General features: G+C 40.9%; 1 long non-coding RNA gene across 1 annotated transcript in view; it reads left to right on the top strand.

Moving 5' to 3' along the window:
* The window catches only part of LOC310838524, a 50,327-nt gene extending 25,373 nt beyond the window's left edge, over positions 1–24,954 (top strand). Inside the window, exons 2-3 of the long non-coding RNA XR_014561017.1 lie at positions 15,508–15,550; positions 24,569–24,954. This is a non-coding gene — a long non-coding RNA (uncharacterized lncRNA). The remainder of the gene's footprint in view (positions 1–15,507; positions 15,551–24,568) is intronic.
* The last annotated feature ends 1,399 nt before the right edge of the window (positions 24,955–26,353 follow it).

Here is a 26,353-nt window from a genome sequence, read left to right on the forward strand (position 1 = left end):
GCTTGTAACACACCCTTTAATCAAAGCCAGAGAGTTTGTAATCCAATGATCATGACCCTTGCTTAAACCCTTTTACAGCTTTGTTTTAAAATATATACCGAGCAGCATGGTATTAACACCAGCCTGGCTGTTTAACACATAGTTTATTTTATTTATTTGACAGCTGTTTTTGGAAAACAGGAAGCCAAGATGCAAATTCCCAGACAATGGGCAAAGGAATCCTAACTGGGAAGGAACACAGGGGTGGGACTGAATAGCTGAGGCCCCACTGCATCTGAAGTCCTGTTGGCCACACTGGCTTGCATGCTTTTTTTTTTTGGTGCTGCAGTTCCAGGCCCAAATTGGACCCCCTCTCTGGGAACTGGAGCAGCCTACGATACAGCAGATCATTGACAGCCCATCTCTGTTCCACCCAACCCAAGCACCCTGTTGCAGGACCCTCTGCCACCGGTAGCCCTGCCTCTGCCATGCTTTCTGCAGCTACACTGGGGGCCTCTGTCATGGCAGAAGCCAGTGGTTGAGGACATCTGCTGAATCTGAGCCTCCACCACCATTGCAAAGTCAGGGTTAGGATTGCAGCAAAAGGCTCACTGGGCAACTTTGGTCAAGTCTTGACAAGTCTGTCAGTTTTCCTCACTCACAGAACTGCTATTTATTCATTTTATTTTACTCAAAAGGTTTTAGGGGCACCCAAGCAGTAAAGCTATCAGGGCAGTATACAATAAGGATCAGAACACACCAGGATATTATAACAAGCCATAAGGCTAGCATGCAACTTGAGTCCCTTGGGTGAAGGGTAGAGAGACAAACGTTATAGTTTTGAAGTTTTCTTTGAACAATAGCTGAGTGAATCTTTATGACAAGGATCAAAATGCAGACAAACCAAGTCTACATGAAACAAGGCAGTTAATTAGCAGGCTGTCCATTCCCTGTTATTCAGTCCTAGAAGACAAAATTTAAGTATTCGGGGAACTTGACTTTTTATCCTTTTACCATCATGGCCAATAGCATTTGATAAACTTGTATTACCTTCACATTTGTTTTTTGTTTTTTTTTAAGCATACCTTTCATAATCTCCTTTGGCACTGAATAACCCTTTCATTGGCTCTCTCTTTGTGATGCACAAAAAGAGTAAAAACATATTTTTAAGATGACACATTACAGTGGTACCTCGGGTTAAGTACTTAATTCATTCTGGAGGTTCATTCTTAACCTGAAACTGTTCTTAACCTGAAGCACCAATTTAGCTAATGGGGCCTCCCGCCACCGCCGCACCGCTGCTGCACTATTTCTGTTCTCATCCTGAAGCAAAGTTCTTAACCCAAGGTAATATTTCTGGGTTAGCAGAGTCTGTAACCTGAAGCGTATGTAATAATAATAATAATTTATTATTTATACCCCGCCCATATGTCTGGGTTTCCCCAGCCACTCTGGGCGGCTTGTAACCTGAAGCATATGTAACCTGAGGTACCACTGTATAGAGGTTAGTCAAATTTCAATTCTGTTCCCTACACCACCACAAAATGAATTCATGCAAATTGTTACAAAGCCCCCAACATGTGTATGCAGTTAGGCTGACCTTCAGTTGCCCTTGGATGTTCCTCAGATGTTTTTGTGTCTCTGCACTTTGGCGGTTGGCATGGCTCAACTGGATTTCCATTTCATTTAGATCCCCCTCCATTTTCTTCTTGAGCCGCAGAGCATCATTTCTGCTCCTGACTTCAGCATCCAGTGTGCTCTGCATGGACTCTCCCATTCTCTGGTGATTCCTCTTCAGTTGTTCAATTTCCTCATCCTTCTCTGCAACCTTCCTGTCAATCTCAGACTTCACCTGATTCAGTTCTAGTTGGACACGCAGGATTTTCCCTTCTTCATGTTCCAAAGATCCCTTTCATCAATGAAACAACAATATTTGTTTCAATTATGGTTTTGTATTTAACTATGAAAGCAGGCTTCATAGTATTCCATTGTCAGCTCAGGAGAGAAATATATACCCCAAGCACAGTTAATTTTTTTAAAAATATATCATTTTGGGGAAAACATGGACACACTGTAAGATCATAGATGCAACTTGTAAAATGGAAACATCCCAAACATTCTGAATAATAAATACAACATTTTGTATTTATAATAAAACACTTAGTAATTAAGAAGTGTCAATGGTCCCCCCATGAAAATTATTTTGTTCAAATTAACCATCTTGAAACTATTTTTTTCTAAAATTAACAGATTCTATAAATGAAAATATTACCCAACAATAATACAATTAAGACTGGAAGGCTTTTGACAATTCCTGTTATTCTTAGGTGTTTGCCCAGTCCATGTTCCCAGTCATCAGGGGGAAATGCAATTAGCATTTCTAGTTTGGCTTGCCCTTTGCAGTGTGGCTAATGGGTCTTCTCAATTTAATCATTTGTTCTATTTTTAACCAGAAGGTGGCACTAAAAACCTTCCCAAAAAAAAATTGACACACTGCTCTCACAAAACTTTAACTTCATGCAATGGGCTAGGGATTCCCCCCCCCCCCCAAAAAAATATATGCCACCTTAGTCTGTCCTTATCCTTGTGCTACCTCTGGGGGACAGGGACACACCATGTATAGCGAGTGCCAATTAATACTGTCTCTAAAGTGTTTATATTCACCTCTGCTTCTTCCAAGGCAGCTTGGAGGTCTGACTTCTCTTGTTCAATCTGCTTCTTTGCTTTCTCTAATTCATGGTTGCTTTTGCCAGCTTCAGCTATCTGTTCAGTCAGGTCAGAAATTTCCTCTGCAGGTAGAAATTGTGTAATTTATCGTAATGGTTACAATCTTTAGTAATGTGATACCTAATGTTTCAATTTAATTGAAGTATGATTTCCCCCCTCCCACAAAGGACAGTAGATGCAAATATTTTTTAATAATAAAAATACTTATGTCCTATATATACACACACACACACACACACGGCCTGCATTTATGTATTTGTTGTTTTTAAGGAAAGAGCTTTTAACACTGCTCTGCAGTTTTCACTATATTTTAAAAGATTTGTTTTTATAGTGCTTTAACGCTACTACAGTTTAATTACTTTTAAACTATTATTTTTATATATTTTAAGCTTTCTGTATTTTATCTGTGTTTTAATTTGCATAAGCCTCCTTGAGTCTGGAAAAAAGGCAGGATATGAACCTTTGCAGCAATCAGCTGGAAGTTACCACACTGCTGAATAACATCTCCCTACCCAGAACCTGTAAAAGCAGCAGGCCTGTTCTTTGGCCAGTACTACTAAGCAGGAGAAAAGTGGTTGTGTGAATCTACCATTACCTTAGTAAAGGTAAAGGTACCCCTGCCCGTACGGGCCAGTCGTGTCTGACTCTAGGGTTGTGCGCCCATCTCACTTAAGAGGCCGGGGGCCAGCGCTGTCCGGAGACACTTCCGGGTCACGTGGCCAGCGTGACGAAGCTGCTCTGGCGAGCCTGCACCAGCACAGCACACGTAAACGCCGTTTACCATCCCGCTATAAAGCGGTACCTATTTATCTACTTGCACTTAGGGGTGCTTTCGAACTGCTAGGTGGGCAGGAGCTGGGACTGAAAGACGGGAGCTCACCCCGCTGCGGGGATTCGAACCGCCGACCATGCGATCGGCAAGTCCTAGGCACTGAGGTTTTACCCACAGCGCCACCCGCGTCCCTATACAGATACCTTACATTAGATTAAAGTCTGTAGGAAAAAGAAGCTTACGTTGCAAGTTCTTGTTCTCTCGCCTGACAGCCTCAAGCTGGTCCAACACTTCCTCATAAGCATTCTTCATTTTGAAAATTTCAGTGCTCATGGACCGTGACTCCTTCTGGGAAGCTTCCAGTTCAGCCTGACATTCCTGGTATTTTTGCTTCCATTCTGCTAGCACCTAGGTAACAAATAGGCTCATATAGCACAGGAACACAACATTGTGCTTTACTCAGGGGTATGCACTAGCGGTGTGGTGGAGCTGCCCTCCCAACACTGGTGTTGCTGCAGTGTGGCTGGATAGGGCTGGGACAGGACTGTGCTGTGGAGAGATCCACATACTGGTGGACACACACCACAATTGCCTCATTATGTAAATCATGTTCAGAATACCACAACACACACGTAACTGGCTGTAAAGTAACATAACATTTATAATGAAACTGTAATCTAATTGTCATATCAAAAAATTGCAAAGCACTGTTCCTGATGGCAATAACATATCATATTACTATTAACCTTCTATATGTTTTTATGTTATGTTACAATGTTATGTTATGTGTGTGTTGTGGTATTCTGCACATACTGGTGGAAACATCAGATGGGCTCCACCACTGCACCCACACAGCCCCAGCTTCACAGCCAACCTTCCCCACCCCAGCACAATCCAGGTTTCCTGCCGCAATACCAGTGCCGAAAGTTTGGCTCTGTGGCTCTGTCCCACCACACTGGCCACTCCTGGATCTATGACCGAGGAGAAATGTTGCGTATCACATATGAGCCTTTGACAGGGCAGGTGACGGCACCTGGCATCCTTATGCAGGTGCTAGGGCTCCCATGCCCCGGTACCTCTTTAATCCCCCCCTGGCTGGTTCTCTGAGCAGCATCTGGCTTCCGAGACAACTGCAATGTTAGTATCTTGACAATTTTAGTATCTCAAGCATTGTGTGAAAATAAAGGGGGGGGGTGTCACCAGTCTGCTCAGAGAACTAATGCTGCCTGCCACTGCTGCCAAGTGAGTCTGCCATGGCCCACCAATGGCATAGGGAGGAACACTCCTGAACTTTCATTCCCCCCCCACCCAAATGGGCTCAAAATCACTGCACCTCATTCACACTGTCTGAATGGTTCCTCAGCAACCACTCAGTTACAACAAACTACTTTCACTAAGGATGTTTAATAAGCAACATCCAACTGTATTGTGTTCAATCAATCTTCAGGGACAAACATAAGGATGCAGTTTTGATTTCGAGACCAAAGAGGTTATAATGAATTGCCGACAGCAACCAATTTAATAATGACAATGTAGAATTGTGTTTTTTTTCTGTAGTAGTCTGTTGTAGCTAGAGATAAGCCTGCCCCCTACAGGATTTCTACTTCTGAAGAACGTGTCTGCTTCACACAGCTCAAAATATACCACTGAAGTGCATATTATTCAATACTACTACTATTGAAAAGTCTAATGTTGCATGTATATAAACTTTATACAGGCTACAATGCTACCAAACAAACATATGAGTAAGGGTGGAATTGATCTACTCTCATAGAAGCCTTGTGCTAAATTCACAGAAATGCCAAAAGACAGCCCTGGAAGTTCCCAGGATTACAACTGTAAACAAGCACAAATTGTTTGCCCTTCCTGCAGAATGTCTGCCCGCTACCCAATAAGAAAAGGAAACCTTATCAAAGTTCCTCTGCCTTTTGTCCAAGGCTGCGCAAGCTGCATTGGACCTCTCTACGTCGATCATGAGGTCATCAACTTCTCCCTGCAGCCTTTGCTTAGTCTTCTCTAGGGAAGCACACTTAGAATTGACAGCTTCTATCTGCTCCTCTGATTCTTGGAGACGCTGAGCCAACTTCTTCCTGAAAGGCAAAGTATCCCATGATGCAACGAAAGGTGTTTTTTCCAAACTGTGTTGGTGTACAGGCAGAGCAGAAAGTGAGAGAAAGCCTGGCTAGGTGGGAGACTTCTGTGTGACAAAAGAGAGACCCATAGAAAGGACAGCCTGGAGTGATAACATGTTTCATGAGAAAGAACCAAAGAGAAGCAAAAGCAGTGGGAGGAGTAGCCAATTGGACTGAGAAGACCACCTATTGAAAAGCAACAGAAAATAGATAGCATCAGCTGCAAAACTAGAAAAAAAATGGGAATTGGGTAAAATGAGATTGTTCAGAAGACCACAGTTAGTTGGCTGTCCTCCTACTGTTGACCTCAACCAGAAATTGGGCACTTCTGTGTCACTGGTCCTGTGCTATGGAACACCACTTTTGACTTTCAGGTGCCTCTTGAAGACTCTATTTTATGGCAATAGGCCTATTCAGTAGTTTCCAATTTTCTTGAGTAGCCAGCTATCTTAATGATTGTTTTGTACCACTTTTAATGGTTTTTCATGTTTTATATTGCTCTATACTTACCCTCCCATATTTTATGGGAGAGTGGTCTATAAATACGCTTATAAAACAAATAGCAATGGCAAAAAACAGGCCTGCATAAGATGCAAAACTAGAAATAGAGGATTTGCTGTCAAAAATAAATACCACAGGTTAAAACCCTGGCATCTCCAAAGCTCTCCCCAGATTTCCTTCCCAGTACTCACTTGGCTTCTTCTAATTCCTCAGTACGTTGAATGGCGTCCGTTTCATATTTGGTTCTCCACTGGGCAACTTCAGTGTTGGCCTTGGAGAGAGCCCTCTGCAGCTCACTTTTGGTTTCTTGCTCCTCTTCAAACTGCTCCCGGAGCAAGTCACAGTCATGGCGAGCAGATTGCAAGGCATGGGCCAGAGCGTTTTTTGCCTAAGGGTTCATAATATTAATGGTAATGATGACCACATGGGTAGCAATAGCATGCAGGTTGTTTCAATCAGACATTCTACATCTGTCTGTTAGTTATGTCAGATATGAGATCTGGGATGTTTTCTTCCTCAGCAGTTGGTTTATAGTATTGACTATATAATACTTAACCAAGCATTCTTACTTTCCGAGAACTGATTTTTTAATTTATTTTTTATTTTTTGCGTTCTTTAGTTTCAGTCATGCTTTCACTGCAGTAAATTCCACACATTACTCTTATGGAGGGGTGTTTTTTCAACAGTGCAATATTATCATAGCTTTTTCAATAGCAATTGCAGAATGTGCAAAAGCACCTGTTTTACCTCTCCATGTTGCATGTGTTACTGCATTCATGCTGTAATTTGTCCTTGAATTTCCATCAGTCCATGTCAGCTGGAAATCCACTTTGATTGTTTTATTGCCTTTTTTCTGATGTTCCCTGCCTCTCCTGCCTCTTTTTATCAGGATTATTCATTCCTCACTTCTCTGAGGCATGATATACAAGTGGAAAATCACCTTGTTTTCTTCCTCCAGCTGCCTCTTGAGTTCCTCTGTCTGCTGGGTAAAGGCTTGTTTCCCTCTGATCAGCTGTGAAATAAAAGATTCTTTTTCTTCTAGTTGTCGAGAAAATTCGCCTATTGGGAAAAAATATATTCACATAGTCATAGGCTGAGATGGTTGAAAAACACCCCACCTGCTCCTAAGTAGTCTCACTGATGGCAATGCAAATGCTGAATTAAATCATTTGTGCACTTGGTCGACTAGAATTTTTCTGTCTCTGCCTCCCATTCTTTGAAATGGATGTTACTACAGTCCACAATAATTGCAACAAATATAGTATGGATTCTATTAAAATAAAATGCAATAAATACTACAGTTTTCAATAATTACGATAAATACTGCACTTAACATTAGTTCTCAATAATTTTTTTGCTCAGATTAATACGTTTGCTTTAGATCTATCCATATATACTTTTAGTGGTGGCCTTACGTCTTCACTCTGGAGAAAATGAGTTGTAACCAGAATGAGCTGCATGGGCTTTATTCTCATTCCTATCAGTAGGATTTAAGTGGTTACCTAATTTTCTCCGAGCTGCATGTAGAGGCTATTAAAGGAATATTCTGTGAAGTGTCATGTGCAATTATAATTTTTGGAAATGGAGAGCAACACCGAGGCTCAAGGTCTATTGGGTGACCAGAAGCTGTGCATGATGCCTCAAGAATCTGAACAACATTTATGAATCTTCTCATGGAGCTGTGAATCTCTCACTTGTGCCCCTTACTAATGCTGTTCATGCAGCCCCAATACTCCCACTTGACTATCAACAGTAGTTTTTCACTACTGATGCTTATTCATAGATTTAAACACAGAGATCATGTTTAAAAACCAGAGCAGTTCTCTATTCAACATTAACAGTGCATTTGTAGCTGTTAACAGGAACTAATATAGGGGGCTAAAGGAGAAGGCAGTGGAAGCCTTTGAGTATTTGTGGCTGAGTTTTTGTATCTGAATATTTGTTGTATGAGTTGTATAAGCATTACTTTTCCGCATCACAGAAAAGGAATTATCCGACAACCCACATTTCTAAGATACACTTTAAGAAACAGAAATGCAGTTTCCTACAATGTAAGCCACAGTAAACCAGAAATATATGGGAGTAAATGAAGACTGTGTAAAGGTCTTTCGCACCCCACTAATATTTCAAGGGGGATCTTCCATAGTGAAATACTTGGTAATATCTGATTTACAAGGAAGAGTGCAGTTTAGACAACATTAATGTGGGTGTGTCAAGGCAAAGATAATAAATATGTAGATAACATGTCTACAATGATTTTTATGGAAAGGTGGGATGGGACTATTCAAAATAAATAAATGTCAGGAGGAATGCCCATGTCTTCTAGAAATGCCCAAATTCACCATTCTCGGTGTGCAGACGTGCTTTCTGTGTGTTCAGATCATTGATCAGCCGCACATGCTCTTCATCTTTTGTCTTAATTTCACTAAACTGGTCTTCAAGGGCCCGGCACATCTTTTCCAGATTACTCTTTGTGAGGGGAGAAATAAAATACAATGTTTTAATTAACCAGAATCTACAGCAGAACAGTTAGTCACAATAAAGACATGCAACTGTCTACCTTGGCTTTGGAGACAGACTCCATATTACTGGCAAGGTCATCTATCTCCATCTTCAGCTCACTCTTCTCCTTCTCCAGCTTCTGTTTCACACGTTGCAGGTTATCAATTTGTTCCCCAAGTTCAGCTGCACTGTCTGCATGCTTCTTGCGGAGAGCAGCCATTGTGGCTTCATGGTGCAGAGTGGCCTCTTCAAGGTCCCTGCGCATTTTCTGGAATTCTGCCTCACGTTTCTTGTTCATCTCAATCTGAGCTGCGGTTGCCCCACCAGCTTCCTCCAGACGCTCACTGATCTCTTCAAGTTCTCTGGAGAGATCAGCCCGCTGCTTCTCTGCTTTGGCCCGAGATGCACGCTCAGCCTCAATCTCTTCCTCCAGTTCTTCCATACGGGCCTTTGGGAAATAAGATACAGAAGTTTAACTATGCCACTGAAAAGAGTAGAACTGAAAAGGAACTCTAGGTAGGCTGTGCTCATAATTTTATAAACTAAAGGTAAAAATCTTTATTTGCGTCAGCCACAAGCCGTAGCAAAGGAATCAAATACAATCAAATACAGATATAGCTAGATTGTTGGCTGTAGAAAATACGTTCTGAGAATGCTCAACTATACAAATGAAAGAGTTACTAACTTTCCTTGACCACAAATAAGACATAAACAAGTGGGCTACTCTTTACTAGGCATTAAACAGGTTAGTCAGATGGTAGATCTAATTCTGATTGCCCCAGCTAAAATTTTTGCCGTGTTTGCTGTCACCTGGTAATCTTGGTCTGCAAGAAGGAAGGACAATGTAGCAGTGGATGAACAGCCTGGTATAGATGATAGAAGAGGAGTAATAACCTCATTACACAGAGGTTAAGAGTATGCAGAGGCTAGGAGTACATGCACTACAGATTTGATACTGCTGTCTCCGCATGGACATAATCGTTTTGCATACGTGAAGGCACATCTGTATTTTAAAACTGTTAAGTTTTGCAGATAGGATGCCGATATGTAGAGGAGACTAGGTAGGAAAAAATAGTACCAAAGAAAACATTTTCTTATGGTGGCTAAATTATTCTGTTGCTCAATGTCATGTAAAGGTAAAGGTAAAGGGACCCCTGACCATTAGGTCCAGTCGTGACCGACTCTGGGGTTACTGCGCTCATTTCGCTTTATTGGCCGAGGGAGCCGGCGTACAGCTTCTGGGTCATGTGGCCAGCATGACTAAGCCGCTTCTGGCGAACCAGAGCAGTGCACGGAAACGCTGTTTACCTTCCCGCTGGAGCAGTACCTATTTATCTACTTGCACTTTGACATGCTTTCAAACTGCTATGTTGGCAGGAGAAGGAACCGAGCAACAGGAGCTCACCCCGCCGCGGGGATTCGAACCGCCGACCTTCTGATCGGCAAGTCCTAGGCTCTGTGGTTTAACCCACAGTGCCACCCACGTCCCTCAATGTCATGTAGGCGCTGCCTAATTAAAATATTTGCTTTATCGAAACCCAGTGTTAATATATGTTGGGGTGATAAATCAGAGTAGAGCTTTTGAGTAACAGTTTTGGTCCAAGCACTCTCGTGACAGTCTTGCAATATTAAGGGTAATAGACCAGTGAGGGTTAAATTCAGACAAAGGCAATAAGTAAATGTCCTGTGCTAAATTTGTAATTCAATTGAGAGAAAGTTGGCCTCCAAGTGCAATGCAGCGTTTGAAACACAAGATGGCATTGAGAATATTTGCCTTAAGTACTTGGATTGAATGGTTTCTATAAAGTCAGGGCGGGCTTTAAGCCAAGTCTGTGCCCCCATACAGTAGCTGGGCCAGGAGTAATCTAAAAGTACTAAATCATTGTATTATTTCAATAAAAACGTGTGTATAATAAGCAGTGCATGCATACTTATTTTATAAACTTATAATATTTCAGGTTCTCTGTGAACTGCATATGAACACAAATATATTCTTAAACATCTCACATTAAGGAGACAATATACACCTACAGCCAGTGGTTCCTTAAGACCAATGGTTGAATTCCCTGGAGTAATACACTATTCTTCCTAAAATGATTTTATCTAGTGTCTTCATACTAAGTGTGTATGTAGGTATTCAATTTGAGGAAGAATATCATTTTAGAACCACTATATAAGCAGTGAATGTACATGAGGGGTGAGAGTGACCTTAAAAACTGAGATTTCCGAGGCACAAAAGATACACAAAGTTTTCTATGATTTACCTGTAGCTCTTTAATTTTTTTCTGTAGCTGAGAGCTTTGAGCCTGTTCATCCTCTATTTTTCCTTGTACCTGGCTGATTTCGAACTCTTTCCTGGTGAAGGAGGAAAAAAGAAAAGTAAGCATTTTAATGAGAAAGGTCAAATTTGAGATTCAATAACACAATATTATAATATCGGCAGTATACTTCTTCAGTTTTTCATCCATTTGCTGCTTGTCATTCTCCAGGTCCATGATAGATTCCTGAGACATCTTCAGATCCCCCTCCAGCTTCCTTTTAGCTCTCTCAAGATCCATACGAAGCTTCTTCTCTTGCTCCAAAGACCCTTCGAGCTAAAGAGTATATAAGAACAAGAGACACTGATTTAATGCTATTGTTTCAAAGAGGAGGGAGGAAATATAAAGCATTAGGAGTTTTGAAAAGCCAGTGGGCTACAGATGCCCCTTTAGGCCTTAAAGAAGAGTCTTCTAAGCCCCTGCAAATAAGGCAATGCTACAATAAAATTCAGTTCTTAGATATCCTATTAATAACAAAGACTAATAAATACCAACTAAACATGTTAGAAAATGTATTTTTTCAGCCTGGAGGTCTCAGCCTGGGAAAGGCCCATTCGAAACCTTGAAGACTCAGCTGCTGGATGGACCAATGATCTGATTAGGTGTAACACAGCTTCCTAAGTTTACCTAGTTCAAAATATGTCAATATGTTTTGAGGTGAGTTTCTTTGCTCTTAAAAATGATCTACCACTTGGAGTCTTTCTTAATGTTGTAATTTCAGTAATAATAAAAATAATTAGTAAATTGAGAATATTATGAGCTTATGTGTCTACTTTTTATTATTTCCTTTCCTCAGCCTGAAGAAGAGGACCGAGGATATCAGGCAGATACAGAACTGAGGACTGGTACAAAAAAAGATTTAGCAGGTTCAACATTGGTTCTAGCCAGTGTGTATAACTGCAAATAGACTTCATTTCTCCCAATGTGCTTTTATTATGTCCTCTCAAGACTAAAAATTCTCTTACATCATCAACTTGCTGTTCAAGTTTCGATTTGGTTTTGGACAGAGTGTTCACTTTGTCTTCCTCTGCCTGGAGGTCATCTAAAGTCTGCTGGTGAGCTTCTTGGAGGCTTTTCTTCTCTTTGGTGAGCTTGGAGATGTTTTCATCCAAAGCTGCCATCTCCTCAGTAAGGTTTTTAACCTAAGAAACAATAAAGACCTCCATTTATGAGTGTTTCCTCAGCAGTCCTTGTCTTATGAGTGAGAAAATAACATAGGGTAATACCCAACTAAGTCATATGCTGAGTAGACCCACTGAAGTAAATGGATGTAAGGAAGTTGTTCATTGATTTCAGTGGGTCTACTCTGAGTATGATATCAAAGGCTGGTGTCTGCTAAAATCCTATACATACAGTATTTTTCACCCTATAGGACGCAACGTCCCATAAGGCGCACCTAGTTTTTTTTGGGGGGGGGAAATAAAGGGGGGGAATTATTTCCCACCCAGGCGTGGGGCTGGGGCGAGGGAAGCTCGAGCTTCCCCCGACCCCAGCCCCCAGAACAGGCAACTCTCCGCAAGCCGGCTTGCGGAGAGTTGCCTGCATGCTGAAGCCTGGGCGTGCTGTTCTCAGCGTGCCCAGGCTTCGCGCAGCTCTCCGCAAGGCGCGGGAGCCCGGCTGTGTGCACCGACCCGTCTCGCTCTCCCGACCCGTCTCGCTCTCCTTCATTTTTGGAGGGGAAAAAGTGCGTCCTATAGGGCGAAAAATACGGTATGTAACAAGCAGCACTAGTTACAGATGTGGAAACACAATGAGACTTTCCTCAGAAATGCCTCCTGACCTCTTCATTACAAAAGTGAAATAGTGCCATAAAGCACACTGAGTTACACAGTAAGATTGGGCAAAAGCTGATTTTCTCTTTTTTGCCCATGAAATTTAAAAATACAAATGCGACGAGTTGAAAAAAAAATCCCCTTCACAATATGCAAAGGGCCAAGCATAATCTTCCAACAGGACTAGTAGGAAGAATTCTGTCAGAAAAGTTAAATATATTTTGCAACCAAATAAAAAATTGGTTTCATTATTCTGCACTCTCCAATTTATGGACATTAATGTGGAATTAATGAAGCTAAGATAGGGCTCACCCACACTTACCTCTGCTCTGCATTTCTAGGAACAGGTCTGCGTTTTAAGGTTCACTGTCTGAGCATCCCCGCCCCCCATCCCAGGCACTTTCCCTGAGAAAACCTGTTCTTTAAGTGTTGAATCAGAACAAATGACAAGCCACAGAAAACTAAAACTGCTGTGGATACAACCTGATACATTATGCACTGGATACAACCTGATACATTATTCGATATTTTTTTCTCTAATTAGTCTCAAAGCAAGATGTATAACATTCACTTTTGAACTCACAACTCTGTAAAAAAACAACAACCCTGAGATATCATTTGATTTGCTCAGGGCCACATACTGAGCTTCATGGCAGCACCAAAAAATATGAATCTGGATGCTGAACATCTAAACCCCAAACTCCCAAGTGCTGCAATACAAGAGTTGAAGGAACAAACCAGTAGCCAAACTTCTTAAGTTTAAGTAAGTTATCTTTTCCTTCCTTTCCTTACTACAGTGGTACCTCGGGTTATATACGCTTCAGGTTACATACGCTTCAGGTTACAGACTCCGCTAACCCAGAAATAGTACCTCAGATTAAGAACTTTGCTTCAGGATGAGAACAAAAATCATGCTCTGGCGGTGCAGCGGCAGCAGGAGGCCCCATTAGCTAAAGTTGTGCTTCAGGTTAAGAACAGTTTTAGGTTAAGAATGGACCTCTGGAACAAATTAAGTACTTAACCCAAGGTACCACTGTACTGATTTAAAATTTTACTTTCATGTTGGCAGGGGGACAGAACCGAGAGGGGTCATAATGGCACTATGATTCTGTAGTCTCTTTTCACCTTGTTTTCCGTTGCATGCTTCTCCTTCTCCACTTTGGCCAATGTTAGTTCCAAGTCATCAATGTCTTTCTTCAGCTCTGAGCACTCATCTTCAAGTTTCCTCTTCTTGGCCGTCAACTCAGCATTCATCTCCTCCTCATCCTCCAGCCTTTCAGTCAACTCTTTTATCTTAGCTTCTAGCTGGATCTTACTTTTGATGAGTCCATCGCACCTTTCTTCAGCATCTGCTAAACTTTCACTTTCCTATAGAAAGAAAAGAAGAAGCCAGACATGTGTGTTTATTTTTTAATATAAAAATCAGGAGTGCCTCTGTGATTACTGCCACTGAATCCTCTGTCAGGCAGGACTAGATGGCAGTATGCTCTTTCCAGAAGCTCATCTACAAGATCTCCAAGATTGTCAGTAACCAGGTTGAAGGTTATTGCTCTCAGCTTGCCCACTGAGTGTTCTCTCTACAATGGACGGTGGTAATCAGAAGTGCAACTAGGAGAACACACGTTACTTACAGACTGAACTTGAAGCTGAAGGTCATTCTTCTCTTGCACCAGAGTCACCATTTTTTCCTCAAGCTCCTTTCGTTTTGCTTCTGACTTTGCAAGATCTTCCTTAGTTTTCTCAAATTCTTCTTTCATGTTGGCCATCTCCTTCTCTGATTCAGCACTCTTTAGCAAGGGCTTGATCTTGAAATATAACTTCATCCAGGGCCAGTGCTTGACGTTCATGAATGACCGGACATTGTACTGAATTACATAAATTGATTCTCTGCGAATGTATGGAAAGAAAGGGACTTAAGCGGAAAGTGATTTCAGAGGCACATGTTTCAATACTTAAATAAGCACTGATCTTTATCAGTAGTAATCTCCTAAAGCAGACTGGTCAATTACAGGTAGAAGATATTCTTCATTATTTGTTATATTGGCCCTTATATGTTGACCTGAGGAGCCACTTTCTAAAACTTACTTGCTCAAGGAAGCAATTATCCCTCAATGGAGCAGGTTCAGTGGTTACTCCAATGTCTTAGTGACCTATAAAGTGGCCTTTCTCATGCTGGTGGCAAGAAAGATTAGGAAAAAGGAATTGGACAACATAGTTGTGAACTGTAACAGGGATTCAGGGGTCTATATCTGTAGTCTCACTAGAAATTGACGACTCTGTTTTAGTCGATGCCTTGATTTATATTTTGTATCTGAAATTGTTTGTGTTTCTATGCTTTGGCATGGGCCTTTGGCTAGCACAATAAACTCAAATTGGTCATTTCCAAATAAAAAGAGGGCGGGGGAATTCCAAATTACCTGCATTACTTTTGTAGCATAAAGGAGCAGCAAGCTTTGCCAAAGCAAGTTTCAATTGCTGAAGATGAGAAAGTAACAGTGCCAGATTTTCCATCAAAAATACATATCCTAGCTCTGCCAAAAGTTTAGGTATGAGACAGGGAACTAAGTATGACACTGTATGTCCTTCATTCTGTACAGAAGACCATACATTTAATACCGACATATTCTGACATTAATGTGTACAAACAAGTTTTAGTGAGCTGCTCTCTGGAGGTTCAGCAAGGAAATGGCAGGTTACCTTCTTGCATTCATCTTTTGGAATTCAAGCCTCATGAGGTAACCTCTGCACATAGCCTGTGTGTGGGTGATGAGGGCTACCAGTTTCTCATCTCTCATCTCTTCCAGCAACCCAAGGAGGCCAGCCTTGAAGAATACCTGTGATGTTTTGGTAAGTTTGAAACAAAAGATATCACTAAACAAGCACATAGTAATAACAAGGGGAGAGAAAAGTGGTATGTGAAGTGGGTGATCCTTACCCCTTCTCTATCTTTTATTCTTGCTCTCAGCACTATTGTCATGTTAAAGAAAAAGGGTGCTGGTATGTTTGTGGGAGGGGAGAGAAACAGAAAGAGACTTCTGTCCAAGACTTCTGGTTAGCTCAGGAAATTTCTTCAGGTTTTTCAGGAAAAAATCCCAAGCCAGTGTCATGACACCAGGTTGTGGCTCATGTTTTAGGAGGATGAGGCCACAGATTCAGAAGGATCAGCAGGCCTTGAACCAGCCTTGAACACCATCTCTGCCCTGGAAGCCCCAGAGAACTTATATGGCTCACACCTCACCAGCCTGAGGAGGTTGCAATGCTGTCTTTTTACCCTTGAGGACTCCTGCCCTGAATGCAGCTGAGCCATGTGGTCCTCCATGATGTTGGAAACAAAGCAGACTGTGCTTACTAGAGGCAGAGCCAGCCACCCAGACAGAGCGACAGGTCTGAACCTTGCCATGCTTATCTTATCTTGGTGAACCTGAACCTATGACTATGTCTGCCCTGTCCAGTTTACAACCATATCCTTCCAACCTTCTGTCTGGGACCAACAGCCAATCATAGGAGAGCTGAGGAGAGCTCATCCCTTTCTAATCACATTGCCATTGAATGGAGAAAGAAGCATAATATGCAGTGGCTGCTTTCCATGCTTTTCGAGATTACATTCACATGGGTAAAAATATCTTAAAGGGGAATTAAAAAGGTAAAGGGACCCCTGACCATTAGGTCCAGTCGTGACCAACTCTGGGGTTGCGGCACTCATCTCGCTTTATTGGCCGAGGGAGCCGGTGTACAGCTTCCGGGTCATGTGGCTGGCATGTCTAAGCCGCTTCTGGCAAACCAGAGCAGCGCACAAAAATGTTGTTTACCTTCCCGCCAGAGCGGTACCTATTTATCTACTTGCACTTTGACGTGCTTTCGAACTGCTAGGTTGGCAGGAGCAGGGACCGAGCAACGGGAGCTCACCCCGTCGTGGGGATTCGAACCGCCGACTTTCCGATCTGCAAGTCCTAGGCTCTGTGGTTTAACCCACAGCGCCACCCGCATCCCAAAGAGGAATTAGCCATGCATAAATAAATAAATTAGGCAACCCAAATATACTACCTGCTCTTTTCTACCATTCTCCTCTCATGCACTTCATCCATTTTTTATTTGCTGGAAACAGCCGTCAAACTCCATGCTTGTACTTACCTTAGTATGGCCAAATCTGTACTGATTATGATCCACATCAATGGAAGAGAGAAGCTTCTCAGAAGCCTTCTTGCTGTCAATAAACTGGCCTTCAGGAATTGCAGAGGCATTAAGAATTTTGTAGCTGTGGTAGGAAAGGCAGAAAGGAACAGAGAGGTGGGAGAACTGAAGTCAGTGACACAATACACTAGGGTCTTAATGGGGAAACAGTATCCGAATAGGGAGAACAGTAGAATAATATACATGGGAACTCTTCACACACGCACACACGTGGGAGTGACATCTACACTATTACTGGACAGTGCTGGACAGTGAATGAGCATTGCAAACACGTGAATGGGCTCTTTTCTACACAAATTGAACCCTTCCTCCCATTAGAATGTTTCTCAGGTGGCAGAGACCCAAGGAGTGTGATCATTCCCACCCTTTTAGTTAGTAGTAGTAGTAGTAATCATTATTATTATTATTATTAATAATAATAATAATAATAATAATAATAATACCCCACCCATCTGGCTGGGTTTCCCCAGCCATTTTGGGTGGCTTCCAGCAAATATTAAAATGCAATCATCCATCAAATATTAAAAACTTTCCTAAACAAGGCTGCCTTCAGATGTCTTCTAAAAGTCAGATAGTTGTTTATTTCTTTGATTATTTATACACACTTCCTGATAGTATGCAAGGCACTACATGGAAGCAGTTCCCGTGTGTGTGTGTGTAGAGGATGTGTGACAAATCTATCATTCTCTCATCCAATTCACATGGGGACTAAGTAGCATGTAAAAATATGAGCTGACTTAGTCACCACTGAAGCTCAGACACTTGTAAAGCAATCATAGTGCATCTGTACCACAGCTTTTCACAACTGATGAAATGCTAAATATATGAAAGTGCTATAATCCAAATGCAATCACACACTTTGCTGTAGACTGAACTGAAACACGTTTTGAGTCAGTCTACATTTCTCCATGCTGAGAGGGTTACGACAGTTGCTGATACAGAAGAGAACTTCTTCTGAATTTTTCAACTGCCATGTGCTTCATGAAATGAACTGAGAATGCAGGACCAGCGAAATAAATGCATGAGTGGAATGACCTCTGCTTGTGCAATGGAACTCCCTCCTCACCACATGCACCCTGTGCTATTCCCAAATCTGCTCCAGAGGATTGGGGGAATCACTAGAAAAGATTTAGCGGATATGCAGGGAAAGAGGGCAGATGAAAGTCCCATTGGGGAAGTGAAAGGCACAACCCAGTGATAACAAGTAGCTTCTAGGAACTACCCCAATAGGAATAAGTAGGCTCTCAGATAAATACAGTGGTACCTCGGGTTACATACGCTTCAGGTTACAGACTCCGCTAACCCAGAAATATTGCTTCAGGTTAAGAACTTTGCTTCAGGATAAGAACAGAAATCGTGCTCTGGCGGCGCGGCAGCAGCAGGAGGGCCCATTAGCTAAAGTGGTGCTTCAGGTTAAGAACAGTTTCAGGTTAAGTACAAACCTCTGGAATGAATTAAGTACTTAACCCGAGGTACCACTGTATAAAAAAGCAGCTAGTTTTAATATGCTAGCAGAAATCATCTGTCAAAATGAATATTCAGCTAATAGACCAGGCTTCCTCAACCTCGGCCATCCAGATGTTTTTGGCCTACTACTCCCATGATCCCTAGCTAGCAGGACCTGTAGTCAGGGATGCTGGGAATTGTAGTCTCAAAACATCTGGAGGGCCAAAGTTGAGGAAGACTGTAATAGACCATGTGCCCAGAATCTAACTGAATATGTTACAACCAATATGGTTATATCTTATACAAGTGGGAATCAGATACTTCCTAAAAGCACAGTGCCCACCCCATTAGAGCACCACACCCTTCATTACATACATTTTATCGTTATTTATACAACCATGAAAATAGAGTAAAACATTAATATCAGTTTGTTTCTACTCTCTTTTCAGCAATAACTAGGGGGCCAAATAGTTCAGGAACAAAAATGAAACTATACAATCTCTCCTTTCAAGACTCTGCAGTTGACTAAAATCTGGGTCTTTCTGACTAGGTGCTGAAACGGCCTATACAAAAGAATATATTTATGAAATATCAACTTCAGCAATTGCAAAAAAAGGAGCCTTTTTATATCGTTAGAGGAAAGTGTACCGTTGCTTAAAGTCAGCATAGATGATTCTGCTGGGGAAGCCTTTCCTACAGATCCGAATACCTTCCAATACCCCGTTACACCGCAGCTGGTGCATCACCAGGTGATGGTCCATTTCACCTTTAAAACCAAAGGAGAAAGGGGAAATTAAGAATGAATGTCAAACTTACAGGTAGAGTCATCATTTCATGAAATATGGGTCACCTGACATGGTTGTACAAATCGTAAAAACTTAACTAAAATATTGGGGAATATTGTTTATGTTTGCCACTATGTTATGTATTTTTGTGTTTTTATACTGTAAACTGCCCTGTGATCCTCAGCTGAAGGGCGGTATAGAAATGTAATTAATAAAATAAAGGCCAGATTTATAATCTTGGCAGGAATTTACAGTTTAAACTTGGGAATTTGAAAGCTTTTTGATACTACTTAATAAACTTAGCTCTTAAGTGCCTTATATCAAAGTGGCACAGTTGCTTGGGAGACTGATGTTTGGGAAAAAATGAACTCCTGAGCAAGGAGATCTTGTAGCCATTAAGAGGCATATAGTTTGCCTGATCATTAAATTATTCATAATAAATTTTACCAACTTCAGATAGGGGAATGATTCAACACAACGAGACACAGTAACTCACCGGGTGTCTTAGTCTCATTAGGAATTAGACAGCGCACAAAGTGAGGATGAGTGCTTCTCAGATTGGTCATCAGCTTGTTTAAATTCTCCTGTATCAGAAGAAAAGAAATGGGTTCTAAATGCAGTAGCACACAGGTCTGTTTCCCATGTTGATCTATACTATAAAGGGGAGAGCTGAAAGAAGTGCCACATACTCTGAATACAGCGGATACTGTCTGGAAAGAGCCACCCTTCTTCTTGGCACCTTTCTTGCTGCCACCGCTGTCACCTTTCAAACAAAACAGCAGCCATGTGAGATGTTGTACTCTTAACTAGAATCCTCCTTGTCTCTTGAGATATTAAATAGCATACAAACACATATTCATTCAACTAGCTCTGTGATGGCTGGAAAAGAGTTGAGGTAGTATATACCTTGGAAAAGAGCACCAGATCAAGGTAAGATAAAGGATCCATGATCCATGTATTCAGAATAAATGACTGCTAAGTCAGTGAGTTTCCTGTTTTTGGACACAATCCAGGAGAAGTAGTTGTATGTAAGAGTAACATGTAAATACCAGTGAAATCAGTAGAACTAGTTTGTCACAATTTAAGCCCCAGTGATTATAATGGGATAACGAACTTTCTCTGGTTTGGAGCTAGTATCTATGATAATTGAATTCAATGACACAACAAACAGTGGCAGCAAGCCTGACCTCTGCTGTAGATATATTATTATTATTATTATTATTATTATTATTATTTTATACCCTGCCTTTTTCCCCGATGGGCACAGAAATCCAAAGTAGTCTTTTCCCTTTTAGTTCAATTTAAAACTAAGTTTGCAAGAGAACTTTTGTTTTGGTTATTTAGTGTCTTACCAGAACTGCAAGAATCAGTATCCCCAAAACTTACTGAGTTTCTCTTCCCCTACATATTATTTATTATTATAATTTATTGAATTTATATATCGCCCTATACCTGGAGGTCTCATCTGATCTTAAAATTCCCTAAATTAGATGAGCAGGTTGTCAGCCTGGGCTATGAACGGGAGCTACGTATGTGGCTTCTGTGTGTCTATGTGGACACATGGACCCAGGCAAAGCAATTCTTCTGATTCCCTATCAGAATGGCTGAATCAAGAGATTCAAACAGAGGTAAACAAGAAGCAAAAGATGTTAAACAGATCTATGCTTTTCAGAAATAGCACTTGCCTGCATCTGTACCAGCATAGTTGGAATAAAGGAAGGACAACAATTTCAGGGATGATTTCTGATACAGCCCTACAATTGTTTCATTCAGGGGGTCCTTGTTCTTGTCCAGCCACCCACTGATGTTGTAGTCCACAGTGCCAGCATAATGGACCAGGGAGAAGTGGGCCTCAGCCTTGCCTTTGACAGGCTTGGGTTTCTGGAAGTTGTTGCTTTTGCCAAGATGCTGGTCATAGAGCTTGTTCTTGAAAGATGTGTCTGTGGCCTTAGGGAACATGCACTCTTCTTCTAGGATGGAGAAAATGCCCATTGGCTGGAGGGAACAAGAAGAGCAGATGTAGAGAAACAGACATTGTTCAGTGGACTGTACAATGCATCGCTGTTCTGCATCACAAGTACTATTCTGGGGCATTGCTATTGCCTCTGAATGTAAAGTTAATAACTATACATTGACATTAAATGACACAAGGCATTATTATTTTTTACTGATTCAAAACCAACAGTTTCTGTTGCAAATCAGTTTTTGCTGTCATGAAAGCACCAAATATGAGAGGCGGATGGAGTCATGTGTGATGCAACAGATACACTGTTGGGTTCAAATTCTTGCTACTATAATTCAATCTAACCTACGCAGCAGGACCACTGGGAGTGCAAAATGTGACACGTTTGTAAACTGCCTCAAAAAACCTGTTGGAGAGATAGGTTATACTGAATACATTAAACCAAAGGCACCCTCCAATCGATACCACTTTCATAATCGTCATTATGAGCATGATCATCAGAGCTTTCCAAGAAATGAGCTAAGCCTAGCCCCTGCTCCACTTATTTAATATCCTGGGCCCAGATATCCTTACTGAATCTTCTCACTGTGTTCCACTGCAACTTGTTTGTGTCCCTTTATCAGCTTCCTCTCTCTGAAAATTCCTTGTCGAATAGAATCAGGCCACGCAGGTGTGCAGGATACAGGTGCGCCTCATCTTCATGCTCTTCCATGATCTACTACTTGTCTAGGCCCTGCAACGTTCTTCTCAGATCCTCAGCCCTTCATGCCCACCTGCCCCATTTGCCTTGCTTTCTATTGATTCTGCCATTCCCATCTCATCATTTGTGATGGCATGGTTCACCCACTCACCTTGTTTAGTATGGGATAAAAATACCACAAAGGAACAACTGTTTAAGTAGTAAGTCAGAATTATAGGTTGAACTGCTCAAGTACAGAAATTCATTTAATTGCAGGCCTTTTGCCAAGAAATGCTGAGAGTTAAAACAGGAAGCACCTCTTACCTTCTCAATGAGTTCAATGCAGGCAGCCAGGTCCATTCCAAAGTCAATGAACTCCCAATCGATTCCTTCTTTCTTGTACTCCTCTTGCTCCAGCACAAACATGTGATGGTTGAAAAACTGTTGCAGTTTCTCGTTGGTGAAGTTGATGCACAGCTGCTCCAGGCTGTTGTACTTTACAAGCAAAATAATAGTTTTTGTATTTTTAAATGAGCACAGACATTTTGAAAGGTTTTTTTTTTATTTTGTTGTGTAGGATTAATATTCACTTACATCGAAGATCTCAAAGCCAGCAATGTCCAGCACCCCTATGAAATGCTGCCTTTGCTGTTTGGTGTCCAGCTGCTGGTTAATGCGTGTCACCATCCACAGGAACATCTTCTCGTAGACAGATTTTGCGAGTGCACCCACAGAATTGTACACCTATCCCAATGAGAAGTGGAGAATTTCTATAAAAAAAGAGCTGTACTTGCTTCCAATTAATTTTCATGTGCTATTCTTGTCCTTAAAAGCCATAAATGGCTTGAATGTCAGGAAATCTTTCCTATATGAGTACTCCCTGAGTGCTCTGCTCATCAAGCAAGATCATGCTCCCACCGCTAGCATTGTTTGATATGAGGTTGGCTGGCACAAAGGACAGCGCATTCTCCATTGTAATGTTCTCACTGTAAAACTCCCCTGTACAAATGTTTGGAAGAACCACTCAATTTTGCCTTTCAGGTGTTAAGAAACTTGGAGCTAGTTTGTTCTGGAGACATTTTCATTTTTCTTTTCAGATTCCACTGTGGGTCTTTTGGAATCTGCTCCTGTTTTGGACATGCATTGTTTTTTATCATAGTGCTTTATAATTGTTCTGTTTTTTTCCAAATATATTGTTTCAAGTTTATTAAGGTTTGATATATTGTTACATTCCCCGAGGGTCCTACTAAGGCCTGCGGTGTGCCTACAATCAATTTAATGCATACATTTACATATATAAAATACTTCAGGACAAAACTGCTAGTTTAAAAGCAAATATCACAATGAAAATGTACCTGCTGAACATTTTGTCCTTTAGTCACATATTCATTTCCAACTTTCACTCGTGGGTAGCACAAACCTTTAAGCAAATCTGCAGAATTTAGGCCCATTAAGTAGCCTGCTTTGTCAGCCACTAGATATAAGTAAATGAAAACAAAAACAAATATTAACTCTATACAGTCCACCATCAGCTCTGGAGTCATCAACAGCATTCAGAAACTCCATGTTACACCCACAAAAAAGCCGTCCAGTTGTCTGTAGAGATGGTGACTTTATATACCCTAATACCCACATAGGATGCAATTGGCTTTAATACTTTCATCCAGTCATTGTACATTTTTGTTAAAAGTGTGGAACAGAACTCTGGGAATGTGCTTTTACATACAATCTGGTCAACAGAAAAAATTGGCCACCATGGTATAAGGGGTAATCTCCTGGCAGACCTAGACTGAGCCTTGTAGTATATAAATGTAACTGACAATCTACATAGAGATACGATAAAAAATAGAAGAAAAATGTAACTGTGCAGTAAAAGTGTATTTAACAGATAACGTACAATGACAATGTTTGGAAGTCTTTTTTTTAAATCTCAACTACTTTTTCTTCTTTATTTTTCTTCTTTTTCTTTTCTCTTTCTTTATTTCTTTTTTCTTTCTTTCTATAAATGGTAGTGTCATGTGTATTGTGAGGTATAAAAAGTATCTTTGCTTCAGTTGCCCTCATTTTCTTTTTTGTTACAAACAAAAACAGAGAGTGTTGTATAAATGTATATTTTTAAAAAATAATAAAGATTGAATTGGGAATTGTAAAAAAAGAAAGAAAGAAAAAGAAAAAGCTGGCCACAGCACAGCCAACACATATAATGCAGACTTGAGGACAATGTACCATATAACATTTACCTTCAGTACCATCTGGCTCTGCTTGCTCCTCCCGCTGCTTCTGTTTGAATTTCAAGTTCCCATAATGCATCACTGCCCCTGTCAGCTTATAGATTCCAACCCTCTCTTCAGCAGTGAAGCCCAGGATGTCAATGGCACTCTGCAGAGAGTAACAAGTAAAATATACAGAGGCTAAATTTGTGGAAGTCTCCAACGGTAGATAGCATTTGAAAGCAAAAATAAAAAATGAAGAGCATACAAAGGAGACAGAAGCACTCCTACCTGCCAATAACGATTAACAATGCCATAGTGGATTAGTGGATTCTGCAAGTGGAAAAGTTAAAGGCCACCCACACATCTAAGTAAGTGCTGTTTTTTTCAGGGAAGAAATATTTCATGTAATTTCCTATAAGATACCCAAATTGTCATTCTGAGCTTTACAGGCGTGTCTATGATCTACAAGCAGTGTTAATAACAACAAGGTTATTTTGGTCTATGTGCTTCCATCCCCTCTAATGTATTTTCAAGAAACTTACTGTTCAGATTAAACTCAACCTTTTTTTCCCTTCTTTTTTTTTACAGGGTGAAATCAGCTAAAGCTCTCCTCACCACTCCAAAGGAAATGAAGGTGAACTCTTGTGAATTCTGTTCTCTAGCAGCAATGACCATCCCGTACCACTTGGGGGTGCAAAAGCCCTCTGTAATTTTACAGACTCCTATATCCCAACCATTATCTTCTGTAATTCATTAAACGGTGATGCAGTTTGTGTTAGGATGCAGGTAACTAACTATCCAGTTACAATCTCTTATGCATAGAAAAATAACCAGGGACTCATAAAAAAAGCTTTAATATTCTGATCTCAACTGCAGTTACTGGTAGCGACTGAGATATTTTGACTGTATGCTCACAGAATGTTTTGGAAGATCTTGCCCTTGTCACAAAAGTTGCTCAGACTGACAAAGAAAACTTATAGGACACTGTTAAGACTGCCCACTGTTGTGTCACCGAGGCCACAGTTTGCTCTGCCTAAGATGTGATCAGCAGCACTGTCAGTAGCTCTGATAAAACAGGTCACCTGTTAAGTAGGTGGGAGTGGAGGAGGAGGCAACTGGATGAAGTCCAGTATATCCTTATTGTTGTTCTTAATTGGTTTTAGCGTAAGTTGCTTTCGGTTATGTAAGAAGAGCAACTAACCAATATAAATAAATAAAACTTATTCCCTTCCTACCACCAAATTATGGCAGGCAGACCACCAGGATCATCTGTAACCAAGTAGATATGGGCTCTTCCTCCTCAAGTTCTTAGTAGTCATTTGTACTCTTTTCACAAATGGAAACAGCAGAAACCTGTTTCCATTTGTGGATCACTCTTAATTGGGTTTGGTCAATTGACTTGTCGCCACACAGTGTGTGCAGTACTGTCAAAGAGACATTTTCACCTGATGTTTCTGCCTTCAGGTTGAAAGTAAGATTAGAAGAAGCACCAACAATAATGATTTCCATTAAAATACTCAATGCATTCCTTCTAACACTCACTGATCCACAATGTCCTCCAAATATTCCCAAACATGCATTTTACCAAAGCTTAATTTGCAGTATTCCACATTCCAGATATTTCCAATTGTATATTGTGATAAACCAAATCAATAATTATTTTTGATGCGTATCTTCAGAAATGTCTTAATTTGCGTAATAAATTCTTGCCGTGAAATGTTAAGCTTATCCACAACAAATTTAGAACACTTTCATAGACTATTCTGGTACTTATCTTTCTGGGTACTTCATGTTTCTGGAAAACTGGGCAAACAATGAATTTGTAATTCATTTTGTCCCAGTGGAAACTGTCAATAAGTGTTCATAACCACACAGAACCAGATTTCACATAGCACTGCTTCAATACATCTGCTAAGTTAGACTGCTGGGCAAATGCAATCACTCTGTATTAGGAACCTTTCTTTGCGTAAAGATATCTGGATCTCCCTCATCAACTGAGAAACAAATGTGCATTTAGGGCACTATAAAATGATCATTTTCAAACACCCTCAGGGAGACTTACATCAGTTGCTAATAGCTCTTCTGCATCATCTATGCTGGCCACAGTGAGTTCCCCCTGACTCACAAATGGGAAATCATAGGGATTGGTGGAAATGAGCATAAGGTCTGCAAGCAAAAGAGAGAGAGAGAGAGAGAGAGAGAGAGAGAGAGAGAGAGAGAGAAACTATGTTGGTTTCCTTTTGATAAGCTTGAACGAAGGTAGTAAAATGGATTTCCATGTTGCTTCCTCTTACCAATCAACTCTGGTTTCTTATTTGACATTATCTGGTAAAATATGTGGTAGCTCCTCTCAGCAGAAAGCTGAAATGTCAC

This window comes from Podarcis gaigeae, assembly GCF_964106915.1.
Source record: "Podarcis gaigeae genome assembly, chromosome: 2".
In the NCBI taxonomy this organism is placed as follows: Eukaryota; Metazoa; Chordata; class Lepidosauria; order Squamata; family Lacertidae; genus Podarcis; species Podarcis gaigeae.